The sequence below is a fragment of the Megalopta genalis genome, chromosome 13 (genome assembly GCF_051020955.1).
Source record: "Megalopta genalis isolate 19385.01 chromosome 13, iyMegGena1_principal, whole genome shotgun sequence".
In the NCBI taxonomy this organism is placed as follows: Eukaryota; Metazoa; Arthropoda; class Insecta; order Hymenoptera; family Halictidae; genus Megalopta; species Megalopta genalis.
Window position 1 is genome coordinate 6,117,505 of NC_135025.1, and position 6,857 is coordinate 6,124,361.

Here is a 6,857-nt window from a genome sequence, read left to right on the forward strand (position 1 = left end):
AAATTAACAATTTTATTCCTCCGTGAAAGGGTTAAAACCCCGTCTGCCCATACGAAGCACAGTCAAGCCTTATTTGTTCGATCGTTAAAATGGACTTAATTGATCGGACTGGATTCTCTTCCATGGACAGTGAAGCGAGTCGTAATGGCTGAACGATATTTTGTTATTTTTAAGAGCTCTTTGTTGCGAGTGAGTCGTACGCAAAATTTATATTTCTGCCGGGGGGACGTTCGAATACAGCAACCGGTTCTTGGTCCCGATCCACGTGCGTCCACGTTCTTTATCTTTCTTTTTTATTCTTCCCAGTCGTTATCGTCAAATCCGCAGACGTAGAGAGAATCGATGGCAGTAGGACCAGCGAGCGACTCTGGCCGATCGACTCGTGCGAACGGCTTCTTCATCGAGTAATCCAGAATCGAAGAGAGATCGCCGCTTCGTCGGATCGCCACTTAAACGATCGTTTTGCGCCTCTCCTACGAACACTTTACTTTACATACCTGATTAGTTCGCAGTCGTTGAACCCGACCTTGAGGATACAGGTTCTGGGAGACGACGATGGAGGCTGGAATAGATGTCCTTCGTGCGCGACAGGCGCGAAGATTGCACGCCGAAAAAGTGCACAGGCGCACAGGCTTCGCGGTATAATTGCGTTATTAATTAGTTTATAAAATGACCGAATGAATGACGACGACGAAGAAGATGCCAAGAGGATGATCATCGAAGAAAGTGCATTCTTGCTGCGTGTTGATCTTTCTTTTTTTTTTTTGATATCGTTCACGTTATTCAACGAGATCGTTAGGCTGCCTCGTTTTAAAGGACCACCCTATATACGAGAGAATCCATATTTGAATAGTCATTTTTAATGTGTTTATATTAATTATAATATAATATCTTTTATGAAGATAATAACATAAGCGAGCACGCCTGTTGCTATGGTTCATATACAGTAATGTCTCCCTAATTGTACACTATAATATAACTACAATATAACTATAATATAACTACAATATAACTATAATATAATATAATATAATATAATATAATATAATATAATATAATATAATATAATATAATATAATATAATATAATATAATATAATATAATATAATATAATATAATATAATATAATATAATATAATATAATATGATATAATATGATATAATATGATATAATATGATATAATATGACATAATATGATATAATATGATATAATATAATATAATATAATAATATATAATAATAATATAATATAATAATTACCGATTGTCAATAACTATAAAAGCGAGCTGCAAGGCTCGAATAATCGTGTCTCCTCTTCCCGAATTGTCCATCTTTGTGGACAATCTGAGCGTCAATTAGGGAGACATTACCGTAGTACCATAATTGCGTCGGAACAATTTTCGACTCAGGTTTTACAACATAAATGCACGAGATAAAGCTTTCTGGCCTAGGCTACACGAAGAATCTCATCCGCATACTGATCATCGTCCAGGATTGACGTTTCACCGCTGTCTTAACCGTTTCTCAATATGGCAATGTATCACGAGCGTATAAATAAGATTCTCACACCTGGAGAATGCGGGAGTTTCATTGTCGTTGCACATTTTACACCAGGAACAACATCGAAACGATCGTCACCGGACAATTATCAAATCTCAAGTCGGAGCAGAACGAAACCGTGTCGTATATCTTATAAAAAAACATACTATCTTCTATGAATCTGGTTTTATACTGTCTTGAATTCTTTTTATACGATATAGGGACCAGTTAATATAATATAATATAATATAATATAATATAATATAATATAATATAATATAATATAATATAATATAATATAATATAATGTAATATAATGTAATATAATGTAATATAATGTAATATAATGTAATATAATGTAATATAATATAATATAATATAATATAATATAATATAATATAATATAATATAATATAATATAATATAATATAATATAATATAATATAATATAATATAATATAATATAATATAATAATATGATATGATATAATATAATATATATGTACTATTATATATACTAGAGCCACTATCTTCTATCTTATCAATGGACCAGCTCGGACAGTTCGAACAGCCGAGTTTTTTCAGTTAAAATCAAGATCGTTGGGTCAACCGCCTCGGGTTTCGCGGAACCAGGTTGTTGTCGTTCACACACCGAACTAAAGCCATTACGAAACGTTAGCGCCACAACGCGCACCGTCTGATGAGACCTTGATGAATTATCGTCGGCAGCTCCGCTCGACGACTGATAAAATTCGTCGGCAGCTGGCAATGAGGAAAACCCAGCAGTGATTCGACGGAATCGGTGGATCGGTATCTTTATCTAAACGCCGGGGACAGAGAATCGTGGACCTGGCGCGCTTCTTCGTGCGTGCGGTCACGAATATTCGACCGCGATCGTCGCGGAAACGCGTCACGTTTTATTAGCGATTCAGTTAGCATTCGTTGCGCACGGTGTTCCTCCTTTTTCTTTTTTTACATGACGTAACCGGCGCAACCGATGATCGAACGACGAGGACAACCGCTTCGATTCGACGACGGTGGTCAGCCCTTCCGACTTCTCTCCTTCAATTTAACAGCGTTAGGTTTCTGTTAGATATTAATTATATATGTTCTATTATATATTGTATGTAATAGATATATAATATATCTAATAATATATGTTATATATATAATAGATATAATATATTATATATTATATAAAATTTAAGATATATGTTGTAATTATGTTATAATATTATAATTATATATTAATAGTATATTAATATTAGTCGGCATTTTTGTGTTCTATAAGTTTATATATATAAAAGATATAATATATTATATATTATATAAAATATAAGATATATATTATAATTTTATATTAATAGTATATTAATATTAGTCGGACTTTTTGTGTTCTATGAGTTTATATATATAATAATATATATTATATATATTATTATATTTATATATATTTATATATATATATATTATAATTATAGATTAATAATATATTAATATTAGTCGAATTTTTTGTGTTCCATGAGTAGTTTTTCGTCAAGCTTGTCGCCTGTGTTCAAGCTAATCGTTTGCCAAATCTCTCTTGTTGACGCGATCCTTGTTTCACTTAAATAAATTAAAGATTGATATATTTATTAAAGCATTCCTGTGTTGTATCCACAAAGGATTATCGAGAACGAAGAAACGTTAATTAACATAGCTGTGAAAGAAACGATGACGTACAGGATTAATAAAGATCGTCTCAGCAAATCTTGTCGAAGCTTCACGCTCAAATTTCTCTTTATCGTCCATATGCTTCCAGAAGAAAATTAACTCTGAATTGTATTTTCTCACGAATATCGAATCTTGTATCCACGTATCTATTGTGTCAGCCGGTCGTCGACTTGGCCCAAATAAACAATGCTTAACTTTAGGTGAGCCGCGAAAAAAGAAAAAAATCAATGTTCATAGAGACAAATATTTTTATTTCGACTGGTACATTGTAATAGACATATATAAAGTTAAATTATTGTTTACGTCCTGATACTTGACATCAAAAATGTTCATCTCGGGCCGCGAGTTTGACACCCCTGAGGCTAGAGGGTGGCAAATCCCCCGGCTACGCCATTGCTCGGGCGTATATGCGTCTAAAAGGGAATTGGTTCGCGAATAATTGTACGCGCCGGCGTTTACGTAGAACATTTATTCGACAAGCAACCGAGGTACACAAGGATGTAGGTACAAGTTGTCGCGACGTTCGTTGAAACGTCGAAAACTACCCTTCGGAACGAGTGCGCGAGTTCGCGATTCATTCCGCAACGGATCACATCCGGGACGTGATTTAACCGCGAGAATTCCGTAATTAACGGAACATTGGTCGCCGGTGGATCATCTAAAACAGTATCTGCGGCTCGGAAACTACCGATATACAAATTATTGTCGGCGCACCCGTTCGAACGCGAAAGAGTTTCGAGATCGGGCGAACATTGATCGGGGATGCTCGACGGCGAGCCACGATTAACGTGCTCGCGCTGCTCGCCAACCGCGATCGAAATATATATAATCTTTATTATTATTATTATTATCATTATTATTATTGTCCTTTGCTTGGAAAATACATTTGGCAAAAGTTGCGCGCAACGCGAGCGGAGAACGCGCTCGGATATGTTCGCCTTCGCGATCGCGAGAAGAGAATTCCGCTGCTCTAACGCGGCGAGAACGTCGCGTTTGGAAAGAAGATACGTCCAGCGTGATAACATCTGTATTTTCCAATAAACTTATTACATATTCGCATCCCGTTAGGCGTTCTTCGTCGCGCTCAGACGCGCCTGCACGGATCCTTCGATCGTCGTCCGCGCCGACATTCACCCCGTTCTACGGCGACATTTAAGGCAGACTTTCAAGTAATTGACGCTGACATCGACGATCCTTTACTTGATTTTCGTCATCGTTAGACTGCGGAAGCTCGTGCGGACGCGCAGGTTTTATAAATGAACAGCCGTTTCACCGGCTGGAGGATCCGCGTTATCGCGTTCAGATCTTGCTTCGCGCCCCAAAATTTTCAAATCGTATGGCAAACCGAAGACAATTAGAAAAAATTGTAACACTAGATTTATAGTTATATATATAATACTATAAATCTAGTGTACAAAGATCAATTGTATAATTAATAATATAATAATTATAAATGTAATCATAATAATATAATAATTGTAAAGATAATTGTGATAATGTAATAAGTATAAAGATAATTGTAATAATGTAATAAGTGTAAAGATAATTGTAATAATGTAATAAGTATAAAGATAATTGTAATAATGTAATAAGTATAAAGATAATTATAAAGATTTCAGTATTATATGTAACTAAAATCTTTATAATTATCTTTATACTTATTACGTTACAATTATCTTTAGAATTATTTCAACATGTTTGAAGAAATACAACGCCGCTTTCAAGGGTGTCTACAGAATAGAATCGTTCCGCGTGAAACGGAAATATTTTCGAGGGTGAAAATTTCATCTGTTCTCAAAATTTTTATAAAACCGATAAGGGACGGTTATTGAGACGCTAAATCGACGATTAGACTATTAATATCGCTGTAAATCGAATCAGGCTTCGAAACGCTTCCGAAATCGACTGCATTCGTCGCTTTTCCATTTTTAAATTACTTTTCGATCTTTTAACAATTCGGATGTATTTTTCTTCGAAACAGATTCGATTCGAGAACCTGAATTTATTACTGTATTTCATTCCGATCTGTTCGTTGTTTATCACACACTCGGCCCTTCAAATATCTTCGTAGAAAAATATTTGGCGCTTTTGACGTCGAACGAGATCCGTCGGAAATATCATCAAGTGTCATCGCTCGTTGCTTCGTCGCGTATTCTTCTGAAATAAAATGTCGACGATGCGCAACAATGAAGCCGGCAGAACTTCGGGGAATAAAAGAAAACTGTGCCAAAAACATTTTCTGCCGAATTCTGCAATCCGTGGATACACAAAGTTCCGCAGCCTAGTTTACCATAGACGTTAATATTCTTCTTAACTCGCTAAAGGAATGGGAGATTCATGGTAACTCATGGTCGGAAAAGACGTGCGGTCGACCGTGAAAATTCCACGTACATCGGCCTGAACTCTCGAGACGGAGAAACGAAGATTTTTCGATATTTTATGGACGTCCGTCCGCTTTTGCAAAAGCGTCCTACGAATTAATTGATAATTAACTGAGACAGATATATTATATTATATATAGATTATATACAATCTATTAATATTGATGTATGTAATTAAATATTAATATAATCTATTATTTATAGATTATATATACTCTATTAATATTAGTATATTTAATTAAATATTAATATAATATATTATATATAGATTATTATATATAATATTATATATTATATTATATTATATTATATTATATATAGCTTATATATAATCTATTAATATTAATATAATCTATTATATATAGATTATTATATATAATCTTATATAATATTATATATTATATTATATAATCTATAAATAATTAAACGAATAAATCAGCTTAATTCCGCAGCGCGACGAAAAATTATTTCAGCATAATTTAAAAGAATTTCACTTTAGTAAGCTTAGTTGTATTTCATATGTATATTATATTACCAAATGATTTTATTTGTCATCGAATGTCTCGGTTTCGGTATGCAAAGGATTAAAAAAAAAAGACAACCGCCACAATAACATTTTCTTCCGTTTGCTCATCGATTCTCGAACATTGCCGAATTTGATTCAACAAGAGTCAACCAACCCCTAAACAACAACATAGAAAATCCTTATTCTCCCATCGAATATTTCACAAATCAACAGATGTACGCGACTCCCATGACCGACCGCATACAACTATCATAGTCAGGACAGTACCTGTCGTTTGTCAAGGCAAAGGGTCAAGCATTTCGTCCGACGAAGAAACGGTGGAAAAATATTCCCCGCCGGAGGAAACGGAAAACGTTCTCGCGTACATTCTCCCCCATAAAGCTCCAGCACTTTCTCCCCGTGTAGGACACCAAAAAATCACAGTTCCCGTCGAGCCCGGAGCGGGCTCGCCAGCTTCCCACCCCTTCTATTCGCCGAATAGAAAACAAGAATAATTTGTCCTTGTTACCGCTTAAGCGGAAGAATGAGGAAAGACGATCGACAATATATTTATATTTAATATTATATATTAATATTATAATATTATAGTATTATATATAATATTAATATTATATATTAATATTATAATATTATAATATTATATATAATATTATATATAATATTAATATTATAATATTATAATATTATATATAATATT